This window comes from Castanea sativa, chromosome 2 (assembly GCF_040712315.1).
Source record: "Castanea sativa cultivar Marrone di Chiusa Pesio chromosome 2, ASM4071231v1".
NCBI classification, from domain to species: domain Eukaryota; kingdom Viridiplantae; phylum Streptophyta; class Magnoliopsida; order Fagales; family Fagaceae; genus Castanea; species Castanea sativa.
The window spans coordinates 12,646,757-12,662,236 of record NC_134014.1 but is presented as its reverse complement, the minus strand read 5'-3'; the positions used below and the strand labels follow the sequence as shown (position 1 = coordinate 12,662,236).

Sequence of the window (15,480 nt, the reverse complement as noted above, 5' to 3'; positions counted from 1 at the left end):
ATCAGAACAGCTATAAGCATCCATAAAATAAGAGTTCACAACTAGTTAGCTCACTAATGGTTGAAAGTTAATTGCGTCCACGGGTACATACATTAGAAAAAAAATTGACTCCCTAACTTGCAAAATTAATTATAAAAACACCATAAACATATGCTTTCACACACATAGATATAACGATAATAAATTTTGAGAGGATAGCCAATCATTATTCATTACACTTCTTCAAAAATACCATTGATCTTAAAAGTAGGGGGAAAAGGAGAAAGATTCTCACCATCTCCCTCCTTTCTCACTCTTCTCTAAATTTGATCCATAGTCCCTGTCTTTTTCTCTCGATATTTCCTATACTACCACTTTCCGAAGTGTGTGTACAAAGGCAGAGTAAACAAGCATAAAGCTACCTAGGCCCAACACATCACATTCCCAACAATCATAACATCACTAACCTCTACAGGTGTCAATGCCGGGTAATACCCCAAGTATTTCATTGTCGCGGGCTTGTAACACTAAACTTTCCTATCTGCCTGCTGTGTCCTTCCCCTTGGAGGAATCTGCATCCGAATCACCAACAAAAGGTAAGCAACAGTTCAATTACTCTCCTGCAAGCTTATTTCCTCTCTTGAATATCGGAAATGTACATTCCAAAAAATTAGTGCTTACATTCTACAATCTTTGCTTTACAAAGCAAAGCAGTTGGACATTAATTTTAGCTCTAACAAAGCAATATAAACTACTTCAAAATTTTCATTTTAAACAATGGACCACCACAATAGTAAAAAAAATTTGCACATCATTATCCAATTTCACATCAACAATGTAAACTACTTCAAATCTGAAATTAGTACTTTCATTCTACAATCTTTGCTTTTTGAAACAAAAATTGCGCATAAATCTTACAACAGATCAGATTAATATTTCAAAATTAATTTATACGCATTGTCGTATCTGTGGTCTCAACTTGAAAGTAATCAAAAAGTGAGAGACCGATATGACAACAAAATCGAACAAATATATAATTATCAATTCAAATACAAGACAAATTACAAATACAAAAATCTAAGAAGTACAGAAAGAAAAACTTAAATAAATCACAAATCTGATCAAAATTAACCAAATCATAGAAGAAAAAAAAACTCACATATATGAAGCTGTTCTCCTGAGTCTGATTCCCATCATCCAACATGCCATTTTCAAAATCACAGCAAAATTTTCACCAGGTTATATTTATAAAAATAAAAGAAAATAAATGCAGAGAGAGAGAGAGAGAGAGAGAGAGAGAGACCGTCAGAGGCGTCAACGTCGATGGAAGGAACATTGGGAGGAATGAGCATGAAAAGGAATCTACAAATGGCGTATGCGAATGCCAGAACAATCAAAGGCCACAAAAACGCCATTTTTTTTTTTACCAACAAGATACAGATACTAATTTCCCTCTCTGTATCTCTATGCGTGTGCGTATTACAAGCCAAAATGAATAAAGCAAAAAAAAAAAAAAAAAGAAGCTAAGGCTTGGTTTGGATAGCTGAACGCGTCTAGCGTTCAGCGTTTCCACCGCTTCTTTTTTTTTTTTTTTTCCTTCTGTGCACAGGTTTCAACCAGCGACAAGAAGCACTATTCATCACTGTGCTGGCATTGTTCATGCACTAGTCATGAACAGTACACACACTTTTCAGTTTTTTTTTTAATTTTAAATGGGACTCGCAGTACTATTCACACATTTAAAAATTATTTTGCTACAGTGTTTTCAGTTTTCAGTTTTCAGCTGTATCCAAACGGACCCTAAATGCAATGGAATCTTTGATCTTTTTAAAGCTCGCTTTACTTTACTACTTTAAATTAAATGTGTCGTCTATGCTTTTTATTTTTTTTATTACAATTTTTCTGGGGGGACTTAAACAGGGCCGGCCCAATATTTTTAGAGGCCCAAGGTCCAATATTAAACCCTATCCATCTAAGAAGCGAAAAGGCACGAGGGAGGGATAGATACCTTTTTATTTCAATTATTTATTATTACTTATTTAAATTTGTATTATTTATTTAATAAGAAGAGTGAAAAATAAAGACATGTTCTCTGATACGTTTGTATGAATATCTATTTGATAAATAGATGTGTTTTGATGAATAAAAACTTAGATAATTAATTGTTTATCATACTCCTTGATAGAAGAAGTATAAAAAAGAAACTAAAAATTTATTATATTTATTGTTGTTATGCTCCTGTTAAGTTACATTATTGTATTACAATTCACTTTGGTCCATTGTGATATACTTCGGTTCATTTCAGTCCATTTTAATCTATTGGATCCACTTCAATCCACTTTGGTTAATTGTGGTCTATTTTGGTCCATTGGGTCCATTTCAGTCCACTTCGGTCAATTGCAATCCATCCGATCCACTTTGGTCTATTGTAGTCCATTTCCATCTACTTCAGTCCATGTCCCTCTACTTGGGTCTAGTTGATCCACTTTAGTTCATTGTGATCCACTTCGATCTATTACCGTCCTTTCGATCTTTTCGTGTTATTCCATGTATGTAGAGGTCACATAAATTGCATGTGACATTGTTGTATCTATCATATTTTTGCCAACATGAATCATCACCCCTTTATTATCTCCAACACTGGGACCTCCTTATATCTTATTAAGCTTACTTGATAGTGATAAGTGTACTCAATCAAGTTGAAGTAAAAAATTCTTCTTTTGTTGGGAAAAGAAATATGGAATGAGGCGTGCTGCCGTGCATTTAGATTTTTTTTTTTGGGCTAAAAATGGACAAAAGTAAAATTTACCTAAAAAGAAATAAGGTTTTAAAAAATGGTACATAAACTAATAGCTTAATAAATGAAAAATGATAATCAAAATGCACTATATAATTAAATAAGGCTGCCTATAAAGTAGAGAAGATTTCAAATAAAATCCAACCTAATGTACTTTCAATTGGTAAGGAATTTTATTTAGCATTTCCCTGTTCTCTCACATGATGATATATAATCGGAAAACCCTTTCAATCAGATGACACTAGAAATTAAAAATCATGACCTATTTATCCTTTTTTTTTTTTTTTTGACTAAGAAGATAGGGTCGGTCTATTAAATAAAGAAAAGGTACTAGAGGTATAATAATAGATCCCGTAGCCACAGAAGGCTACACACTAGCCTTGCAGCAGGACAAGCAGACATAGCTGACAAAAAATAATAAAAAACACTAAACAATACTACCTCTGAACTACCTTACAGCAAAACAGCCGAAAAAGATGAAAAAAAAAACAATAAAAAAATATGACAGTCAAACTATCCCAGCAAGCCAATCCATCCGTGGCCTAATGTGTTTGTTGGGTAGCTATTAGAGCCGGGTACTCATGCAGAAGAGATGTGGCGCCTTGAAGAATAATATCTGGGCGAGTGTGGGTGTTTTCAAAACAAATTTTGTTACGTGAATTCCATACGTTCCATGAAATCGTGGCCCATTGTTCCATCTCCGTACGCGTGAGTCTCACGAGCATACTTCGCGTCAGCGTGAAGAAGTCTGGAGTCTGAGCATTGCTCTTTTGGATCCGTCCCTTGACCAGTGCCCATACGTTCCTACCAGAGGGCATTCCCATAATATATGCTTCACTGTTTCACTCTGCTGTTGGCACACCGCGCAAAGGGAGTCTATCTGCACTTTCTTCTTTCGCAGGTTGTCTCGGGTTGGCAAGATATTTGAGCATGCTCTCCACAGAAAATTTCTCACCTTTGGTGGGGTATTTAGGTACCACACTGATTTCCACAAGCGTTCATCTGCAGTAGCCAAAGAGTACTCTCCTTTTGACGGGTTAAGCAACCTCAGTGCTACTCCATATGCCGACTTTGGCTGCGTTTGTTTAGACTGAAAACATTTTCAAAAAATCATTTTGCGTGTTTACGTATGTTTGATAACCACGAAAAATTCGGTCAACAGAAAATTATTTACAGTTTGACCGAAAAATAAGCTCCTCCAAACGGAAAATCATTTACAGTTTTATTTTACCTTCAAACCATTTCCGAAAATTACACCCGAAGAGAGAGCTCGAGCACACTCCTCACACAATCCAAAACCCATCTCCAAGCTCACCTCAGCCAAGCTCCGGCCAGCCCAGATCGTGCCACCCCCCGGTCCAAAACCCATCTCCAAACCATTTCCAGAAAAACTCATCTCCAAACCATTTCCCACGGTCCAAAACTCATCTCCAAACCATTACCTTCAAACCATTTCCAAAAAAAAAAAAAAAAAAACAGAAAAAAGAACCGAACCAAGATCAACTCCAACACCGTGCAATCTCGCCGTCCGGGCCGTGCCTCTCACCGCCGATCAAGCAAAGATCGATCCAACGCCGCTCGATCGCGCGATCTCGCCTCTGCCACGCGATCTGGCCTTCGCCGTCGATCGCACGATCTGGCCTCCACCGTGTGTCTCGCCTTCGCCGTTAATCGCACGATCGAAGCCTCCGCCGCGCCAATCACGCGATTGAAGCCTCTCTCTCTTCCTTCTTCTCTCCCGGATTCGATGATTTTTCTTTTGGGTTTTGTTTCTTTTTTGTTTATCTGAGAAATATGATGTTATATATTTATTTGGAAGCTGAGAAAATGTAAGAAAATGTGAGCAACAAGTAGAAAACGTGTTTTCTATAATATTTTCAAGAACACAGCTAAACACTTGAAAATATTTTACAAAATATTTTTTAAAATGCTACCAAACACCTAAAAATATTTTCCTTTCCTGAAAATATTTTCACTTGAAATTATTTTACAACCGGAAAATATTTTACACCCAAACAACGCACCCTTTACAGAGAACGTTCGAGATTTATTTTCCTTCCATTCTAGTACATCATTTGCATGCAAGTTTGTCACTGGGATGCGTAAAATATCCGCAATCGTGTGGTCCTCAAACCAGTAGGCTAGATTATTCTTGTCCTATTGCTTTGTGGCTTCATCCATCAGTTCTCTAACCTTCACTGGTCGAGGTCCATCTTGACGAAAGCTTGGTGTTCGAGGCAACCACTGATGGTTTACAATGTCTATCTAGGTTCCACTCCCCACTTTCCATCTTGACCCTTCCAGTATTACATCACGTGCCTGCAATAGGCTCCGCCACAGGTACGACGGGTTGCATCCTAGTTCTGCCTCCAAGAATGAGCATGCAGGGAAGTATCTAGCTTTATATACTCTACAAAACAGGGTTTGGTTGGTTTATTAGCCTCCACGCTTGCTTGGACAGCATGGCTAAGTTGAAAGCGTTTATATCCCGAAAACCCATCCCTCCTTTTTTCTTCAGATTGCATAACCTTTTCCAGTTTATCCAATGTACTTTCTCCTCATCGCTCATCTGTCCCTACCAATATTTCGTAATAATAGAATTAATATCATTGCAAAGATTCTTTGGCAATTTGAATAGGCTCATCGCATATGTCGGTATGGCTTGCGCAACGGATTTGATGAGGACCTCTCTCCCTACTTTCGAAGTGGTTTTTTCCTTCCGTCCGGTGACTTACTTTGCTATTCTCTCTCTTAGTTCTTTGAACATATTTACTGCTGGACCTCATCATAATTTGGGTCTGGTCTAACTTCTATAAATACACGATCTGGACCTTTATACACATATTTATATAAGTATTTTACACTCTTGATACTGTAACATATTTCAACATTAATATGACGATTATATTTCAACAGTAACCAAGGATTATATGGAACAATCCAAGTGTTATATACCATAATCCTGCAATGATCATTCAACAGCACGGGATTATTAGAGGATAGCCAATCTCTATACCTTTCTGGTTTTCAGAAGTGGTTTGTAAATGTCTTTTATGGCCTTTGTAACGCCTCAGCTGATTTTATTGTCATACAAGACATTATCAACGGTTGTCTATTCGTTCCTTTCCATTGATAACGTCCGGGTAGTTTTGTTTTTTGTTTTTGTTTTTGTTTTTTTTTTTTTTTGTTAAGAGGCAGCATAATATTATCAAGATAAAAATACAGGAGTATTGGCAGGCTGCCTTAGAGTGTACAGTCCCTTAGCATCAGAATCCAAAATATGACATAAGACATCAGAGTTCGGGTAATCTAATATAACAAAATCAAAAGTGGAGGAGCATCCTTCCTTTGCAAGCTTGTCTGCTGCTTTGTTAGCTTCCCTGAAGACGTGACTGATCTTGAAGTGTTGAAAACGACTAAGAAGAAACCTGCAGTCATTTAGAAGGGGAGAATAGGCTTTGTTAGAACTATTTTTAGCTAGCACAAGCTACACAATATCTTTTGCATCAAGCTCCACAGCTAGGTGGGTAATTCCCAGTTGGTCAGCCAATGTTAGCCCATCACGGAGTGCCCAAAATTCAGCTAGAATGCTGGTAGCAGTCCCTATTATTCTTTTATAGCCTTTGATCTAGGTGCCATTACAGTCGCGGATAACACTGCCTCCTCCAGATTTGCCCGAATTCCCTAAGGAGGCTCCATTTGAATTTAATTTAAACCATCCCTCATCTGGTTTATGCCAAACGTCCGGGTAGTTAATGTGTAAGGACGATGTGCTCATCAACACTTATAAATTAAAAAGTTATAATTAACATTTTGTAAATAATAAATAAACAATAGATTAAAACAATAAATAAAAGTTATATGTCAATCAATTTGTCAAAGAAGTCCAACAACAATTTGTCTTAGGCTTACAGATTTTTCTATAAGCCTAAGACATAAAAAAAAATTATTGTTTTTTTAGGTACAGACATATATATTTATTGTTTATTTATAAAACAAACAAGTTTCATGACAGGTATTTAATAACTAAAATACGACAATTTAGTTATCAAAAAAAAAAATCTTTCTGTATTTATTAATGTAAGAGAAATTATTTAGTGCAAATATTAAACTAGTATATTTATTGCAATAATTATTTTTGATCGGTATATGACAACAAAGTTAGTATAGAAATATTGAAAATTTAATTTAGAAATACATTTAATGTGTTAAGACATTTAATATGCAAGTGTATTTAACATTGGATATTACAAAACACATTTGTTAAGACATTTTTTAATGAATGCTAAAAAAAAAAAAAATTGCACTATCTACCATTGATGTTTACTAAAATTACATTGACCTCCCCTATATTTCTAATTGTAAAAAGATCTCTATTTTTAAAATAAACTACGATCACATTTCTTGCAACTTAAAACCGTTAAATCAATCAAAGGAATTTTAAATATAGTTTAGAAATTTTTTGTATTTATGCATTAATCATCCTTTACAAATGAGAATCCAATTTTTGTAAAACAAAAAGAATTTTTTTTAATCAATATTCAATAAAAAACCAAAATATGAAAATCTATCAATATTGCAAAATTCAATAATATATCCTGTCAAATAAGTATAAGATATTTATTGCAATAAATATTTTTGATTCATATATGGCAACAAATTTAGTTTATAAATATTGAAGATTTAATTTAGAAATACATTTAATGTGTTATGACATTTATAAGCAAGTGTATTTAATGTGGGATATTTATTGCAATAATTTTTTAATTGATATATGACAATAAATTTAGTATATAAATATTGAAAATTTAATTTAGAAATACATTTAATGTGTTAAGAAATTTGTACATACATACATTTAATGTGTTAAGACATTTAATAAATATTAGGAGAGGCCAGTGTAATTTTTCAAATGAGGTGCATTAATTATGTCTACCAATCATTTAATAGTTGAATATGCTTTGCAAATGTACAATTGACAATTTCTAGTATAAAAAAGAAGGCAAATGCATTTCAAGTGTAAACAAATATATTTTTTGAGCGTTAGAAAAATGAATCAAATGATCATAGCCCAACTTTATTGTTTTGTGTTTATCCTTTTCTTAGCCTTTGGCCAAAGTACTTCTAAGTCAACAAACGGCATCTTTACGTTCTATGTACGAATTGTCAACCATCTCAACAACAAACCCCTTACCTATCATTGTAAATCTGCGGATGATGATTTAGGCCTTAGAACTCTTCAACCCAATGGAGAGTGGGAATTCTCTTTTGACCCTGTTCCTATTTTTAAGACCACAGAATTTTATTGCTATTTTTTTAATGGAAACTTACAAGCTGCTTTTGATGTGTATATAGACGATTCTTTTACAGACAAATGTGGTGGGGAGCATTGCATTTGGACGGCACAAGATGATGGATTCTACTTATATAATGAGGATTCTGGTCAAAATGTGAAGTTGTATGATTGGAGCAAAAAAAATTAAGATGGTGAAACGTTTATTTATCAAAATAAATGAAATTGTTGTTTACTTATCAAATTAAATAAAATTGATGATTTTATAAGGGGAAATTTTCATGGATTTTGTGACCTAACTGTAGTTTTTTTTACATCAATATTTGCTTGCTTTTTTTATTAAAAAAAAAAAACTTTTCTTTTTATAGACACCCCAATTTACAAACATCATTTAACATCACATTTATCTCTAGAAAATGCTATAAAAAACTACAGGTAAACGACGCTTTCACCAAAACAACTATAAGTTGTTAAGCATCCATAAAATAAGAGTTCACAACTAGATAGCTCACTAAGAGCATTCACAATAGGTATGGTATACGCCAAATGTAAGGAAAATTTAGCACGTGAGGCCTAAATAGCTCAATAGCCGACATGCTAAACATGTAAACTTGTAAGTTTTTTTGCTATAGTGCTATAGTACCATCGTAAATATATGATGGCATTGCAGCTGAATGATATGTACGGGTAATAATTTTTTTAATACACTCTCTCGTACTTTTTATTTCTCCGAGATTTCTCTCTCCTCTCTCTTATTATTTCTCTTCTCTTCTCTCTCTTCCTTCTCTCTTTCTCTTCTGCTCTCTCCTCTCTTCAGACCCAAACACCACCCTCCTCCTCCCAAATCCAACATCACCATCCTACTCTCTCCTCTCGTCGCCTACCCATCTTCGCCGACTCATTGGTGGTTATGGGTTGTTCGTGAGTTTGGCTAGGTTTTGGGTTTGATGGGTTTCGGGTCTAATGGGTTTCAAGATTGGGTCTAATGGGTTGATGGTTTTGGTTGCAAAATCGGCATGTGTTTGGTGCGTTGGTGGTTGCAAGATAGGCGTGGATCGGCGTGGGTCTGATGCGTTTGTGGTTGCAAGATTGACGGGGATCGGCGTGGGTTTGATGCGTTGGTGGTTGCGAGATTGGCGTGGATCAGCATGGTGGTGTTGGCCGTGGGTGATGGGTTTTGGCCGTGGGTATGGGTGGTGTTGGGTTTGCTTGCTAATGGGTTGGGTTTGCTTGTTGTGGGTGGTGTTTGGTTTGCTTCTTTTTCCTTTTTCTTTTTCGGGTGATGGTGGGTTTGATGAGTGTGGGTGTGGTTGGGTTTGTGATTGATGGTGGTGGTGGTGGTTTTCATGGTTGTTGATTGCTTGCTAATTTATTGTGGTTGTTTAAATGTTTAATTTAGCTGCTTGAAAGTTTAGTTTTTAGGCAATGATGTAGTGGTGATTTGTTTTAGTTTGGTAGCTTTTTTTTTTGGGTTTGTTCGTGGTGGGGGTGGCGGGAGTAGGTGGTTGCAGTGGCAAGGGAAGAGAGACGGGAGAAAATAGAGATGGATTTGGGATATATTATTTTATTTGTAGATATATTATTTTTATAAATTGTATGGGAAAATAAAAGTTGGGATTTTGGGTATGTTATAAAATGGTATGGTATAATTAATAAAGTAGCTTTTTGGAATGGTAATATAGGATAGGATGATATTTTCCATTATGAATGCTCTAATAGTTGAAAGTTAATTGCGTCCATTGGTACATATGTTAGACAAAAAATTGACTCCCTAACTTCAAAATTAATTATGAAAACACCACAAACATATGCTCTCTGTGCCTCTCACACACGTAGATATAACAATAAGAAATTTTGAGAGAATAGCCAATCATTATTTATTCCACTTCTTCAAAAATACCATTGATCATAAAAGTAGGGAGAAAAGGAGAAAGATTCTCCCTATCTCCCTCCTCTCTCACTCTTCTCTAAGTTTGATCCATACTTCTTGTCTTTTTCTCTCTATATTTCTTACGAGAAATGCTAACGGATGCTTTTAGAGTATTAGTTAACAATCTATTTAAAAAAATTAGACAAAAAATTGACTCCCTAACTTCAAAATTAATTATGAAAACACCACAAACATATGCTCTTAGTGCATCTCACACACGTAGATGTGACGATAAGAAATTTTGAGAGAATAGCCAATCATTATTTATTCCACTTCTTCAAAATACCATTGATCTTAAAAGTAGGGGGAAAAGGAGAAAGATTCTTCCTATCTCCCTCCTTTCTCACTCTTCTCTAAGTTTGATCCATAGTCCTTGTCTTTTTCTCTTTATATTTCCTATGAGAAATGCTAACGGATGCCCTTAGGGCATTAGTTAACAATCTATTTAAAGAAAGTTTTTATAGAAAAAGAAAACAATGCAATTAATATTTTGACAGTTTTTTCATTTCCCATAAAAGTGATGTCAAAACTTTCCTAAAATGAATTGTTAATCAATATCTTAAGGGCACCCGTTAGCAATGACCCATTTCCTTACTACTACTTTCGGAAATGTAGCATAAAGCTAACTAGGCCCAATAAATCACATTCCCAACAATCATAACATCACTAACCTCTATAGGTGTCAATGCCGGGTAATACCCCAAGCATTTCCTCGTTGCGGGCTCATAACACTGAACTTTCCTATAAGCATGTTGTGTCCTTCCCCTAGGAGGAATCTGCATCTGAATCACCAACAGAAGTTAAGCAGCAACTTATGTACTCTCTTGCAAGCTCATTTCCTCTCTTGAATATCAGAATGTACAGTCCAACAAATTAGTAATTACATTCTACAATCTTTGCTTTACAAAACAAAAATTGCACATTAATTTTAGCTCTAACAAAGGAATATAAGTGTGCATTTGGATACCACATATTTTGCTGAAAACTAAAAACAATAAAAAAATAATTTTTGGGTTACTATTCACTACTGGGTTACTGTAGCTTTGCCTTAATGCACTGTTCATGTCCCATGAACAGTATAAGAGGCGCTGGTCAAAAAAGAAAAAAAGAAGCCAGACGCAGATGCGTGAATCCAAAACGCAAACCAAACGGACACTAAAACACTTCAAAATGTCTATTTAAACAATGGATCAACACTACAGTAAAACCATTCTTGCGTGGTTGTCCAAATTTTACATTAACGTTTCGAGTACAAATTTGTGAGCTCGTTCCATTTACACAAGTACATTACAGTGAATTCGTACTTCAATTGCACATCAATTTTAACTCTTACAAGCCATATAAGCTACTTCAATATTTCCATTTAAACAATGGACCAACACTAAAGTAAAAAAAATTTGCACATCATTGTCCAATTTCACATAAACAATATAAACTACTTCAAATTAGTAACAAAATTTGCACATAACTCTTACCACAGATTAGATTAATATTTCGAAATTAATTTATGCACATTGTAGTATTTGTGATCTCAACTTGAAACTAATCAGAAAGTGAGAGACCGATATGACAGTAAAATTGAACAGATCTATCATTATCAATTCAAATACATGACAAATTTACACACACACACACACAAATCTAAGAAGCATAAAAAGAAATACTCAAAGAAATCACAAATTTAATAAAAATTAACCAAATTACAAAAAAGAAACTGACTCACATATATGAAGTTGTTCTCCTGAGTCTGATTCCCATCTTCCAACACTGCCATTTTCAAAATCACACCAAATTTTTCACCAAGTTATATTTATAAAGAAAAAATTGCAGACAAAGAGAGAGAGAGAGAGAGAGAGAGAGAGAGAGAGAGAGAGAGATTGTCAGAGGCGTCAAAGTTGATGGACGGAACATTGGGAGGAATGAGCATGAAAAGGAATCTACGAATGGCGTATGCGAATGCCAGAACAATCAAAGGCCACAAAACGCCATTTTTTACCAACAAAATATAGATACTAGCTTAAAATAAACTAAGCTGTTCATGAACAACTCAAGCTAGGCTCGATAAAAATCTCGTTTGTGTTTGTTTGTTTATAAATAAGCCAAGTTTAAGCCTTAATTTTAGGCTTGTTTAATAAACAAGCCGAGTCCAAGCAAAAAAAATTTGTTAATGAACAAGCTTGTAAGCCATAAGGCTTGATGCAAAACAATTCAAGCATATAGACTCATTTATAAGTTTATATGTGTTTGTTAAATAAACTTGATGGGGTACAAACTTCAATATCGTCCATGGAAGTCGTCCAGGACAAGACCAGGAAAGCAAAGGTTGTAGGAACCTCATCCATAAAAGCCTCGTCCACGCAGGAAGGTGCTTGGATGAAGCTTTGCATGGTCAAGTTTTACACCACACTGTGTCGTCCAAGGGAACCACCAACCTTGTCCATGAGAAGGTTGTCCATAAAGGAACGATCTCCCTTGGAAGCGAGATACGCTTGACTAGAGGACCTCTGGACGAGGACCTCCGGACGAACTTGTGACACTTGGGAAAAATCTTGGGTATGTACAGCAACTCTGTATCACACACATAACTTCCAGTGACCGCTATGTGAGAAAAATGTAACTTCTAAGCAGTTGTAGAAGTTGTCCCTAAACCCTCACACCTCCCTAAATCCAGGGGAGGTTACAAGTCTAATAACTGCTCTTAGGACACTGTATAAACGCTCATTCAAACCAGACTAAGGTACGTTTTACATTTCCTAAAAAGTTGGAACTCCAAAATGATAGAGAGAAAACTAACTTCGCCATCGGAGGGTTCTTGGCCGGCGACCCCCGTCACCTTCGATCGCTTTTCATTCTTTTTCAGGCCATCAAGACATCAAGTAGTCCTTTCAAGTCCGAAGCATCCAGCCTACTGATTTTCTTCACATCATCAGTTGGCGCCGTCTGTGGGAATTAGTTTTCTTTTCATTCGATTGCTTGTTTTCAACGATTAGTCTTTCCTAGACAAAAGGCTGAATGGTTCGAACAAGATCAAGGGCTACCAGCCCAAGCCACCAGGAGAGTGGGGATGATTCTAGTGATCCCCTCTGCGATCGTCAGTTAGCGCCTGCCATGCAACCGCCTTCTGTTTAACATATACACTCTATGGCTGCCACTATGGCGGAATTGACCCGTCAGAATCAAGAGTTAAACAGAGAGATTAATCTAAGGAGGTAGTGCCATGATAGGCTCGTGGAAGGACGAGCCTAGAGTCAGGAAGGTGGAGGAGAAAATGTTGAGTCCGAAAATTAGTTGAGGGGTACTGCTTCAAGAAGAGTGCCACACTTGGAGAGGGAGATGGACTAGATGAGAAAAGCCATGGATAAAATGAAGGAGAATATGAGGCGGGTGAACCCCATGGATGATAAAGTTCACCGAACGGGCTGCCCTTTCACGGCTTCCATCAACAGTCACCCCTTACCCCCGAAATTCAAAATGCCTTCCTTGGATTCATATGATGGAACCAAGATCCTTGTGATCACATCGCTACTTTCAAGACTACCATGCACCTTCAGGGGGTTCCGGATGAGATTATGTGTAAAGCATTCCTTACCATACTTAAGGGACCAGCGCGGGCGTGGTTCAGCAAAATACCCCCAAACTCTCTGGGATCGTTCGACGAGTTGAGTAAGTTGTTTGTCAATAATTTCATTGGGGGACAACGCCACAAGTGTTCCTCTTCCAGTTTACTAACTATTGAGCAAGGGGAGAATAAGAGTTTACGATCCTTCATTACCCGGTTCAATAGAGAAGCCTTGATGATGGATGAGATGGACAACAAGTTGTTATTGGCCGCCTTCTATAATGGTGTCAACTCTGACTTGTTCATTCATAAGCTCTATGAGCAAGAACCATAGACTATGGCCGAACTCGTCCATTCGGCCCAAAACTTCATGAATGCTGAAGATGCTAATATAGCCAAGAAGAGAAAGAGGTCAGAACGCTCAGAAGCAGGTCACCAGAGTTATCTAGATCAGGGTCCTCGTCCAAAGAAGTCTCCGGCAGAAGAGAAAATAGAAAAAGATGGAAAGAAGGTGAGTTCCAAAGCGAGAAATCAGCAATACACACCCCTGAATATGCCACTAGAGCAAGTGCTTATGCAAATCAAGGATGATCCGTCCTTGAAGTGGCTAGAGAAAATGAAAGGAGATCCTAATAAGCGTAATAGGAACAAGTATTGCCACTTTCACAAAAACCAAAGGCATGACACGGACAAGTGTTTTGATTTGAAACAGCAGATGGAGAATCTTATCAGACAAGGGAAGTTGATGAATTTCCTTGGACGAGACCAGAGAGATGAGAAACTGAAGACCAAGGTGGAAGAGTCATCACGACCCCCACTTGGAGAAATAAGAGTTATTATGGGAGGAATCTCGGCAGCTTAGTCATCCAAGTCGAGGAAGACATACCTGGAGGTGGTGCAAAACGTCCAGCTGTCTGGATGATCTCCTAGGACAAGGGGAGCAGACGAGCAAGCTATCATGTGCATAGATGAGGATGCTAGATGAGTTCACCACCCGCACGACGATGCGATAGTTATTACCCTACTCATTGCTGATTATATGACCAGAAGGGTGTTGGTAGACAATAGCAGTTCGGCAGGCATTTTTTATTATCCCGCCTTCCAACAAATGAGACTAGGACGAGATCAACTTTGACCAGTGAATTCACCATTGGTGGGAGTTGGAGGAATGAAGGTGTAGCCTGTGGGCACCATCACATTACCAGTGGTGGTTGGAGTGTATCCGCAACAGATAGCCAAAGAGGTAAATTTCTTTGTTGTTGATTATTCATCATCATATAATGCTATTATTGGAAGGCCAACTCTAAATAGTTGGAAGGTGGTAACCTCTACCTACCATTTGTCCATCAAATTCCCAACCGAGTATGGCGTGGGTCAAGTACAAGGAGATCAGTTAGTTGCTAGGGAATGCTACTTAGCTATTTTGGCGACGAACGAACACGTGCAGACAATGAGCATAGACGAGAGAAGGATTACAGTGAAACCCACTGAGGTGTTAGAAGATGTCCCTTTGGACGAGAGCCGACCCGAGAAGTTCACTAGAATTGGGATGAGCATGGAAAAAAAGGCAAAGCATACTCTGGTCCAGTTTTTGAAGAAAAGCCTTGATGTCTTTGCATGGATTCATGAGGACATGTTGGGTATTGATCCAAGTGTCATTACTCATCGTCTGAATGTATGCCTCTACTCCAAATCAGTGCGTTAGAAGAAGAGGGTTTTTGCTCCTAAGCGAGACAATGCCATCAAAGAAGAAGTCCAGAAGTTGATTACCGCGGAGTTCATCCGAGAAGTCTATTATCCGGACTAGTTAGCAAATGTAGTCATGGTAAAGAAGGCCAATGGCAAGTGGCGAATGTGCGTGGACTTTACTGACTTAAACAAGGCTTACCCCAAGGATAGTTATCCATTGTCATGCATTGACC

General features: G+C 37.1%; 1 long non-coding RNA gene across 1 annotated transcript in view; it reads right to left on the bottom strand.

Annotated features, from left to right (window-relative positions):
• Window positions 1-1,495, bottom strand: part of LOC142623577 (uncharacterized) — a 55,912-nt gene extending 54,417 nt beyond the window's left edge. The window contains exon 1 of the long non-coding RNA XR_012842169.1: window positions 1,283-1,495. This is a non-coding gene — a long non-coding RNA (uncharacterized LOC142623577). The remainder of the gene's footprint in view (window positions 1-1,282) is intronic.
• Between the last annotated feature and the right edge of the window lie 13,985 nt (window positions 1,496-15,480).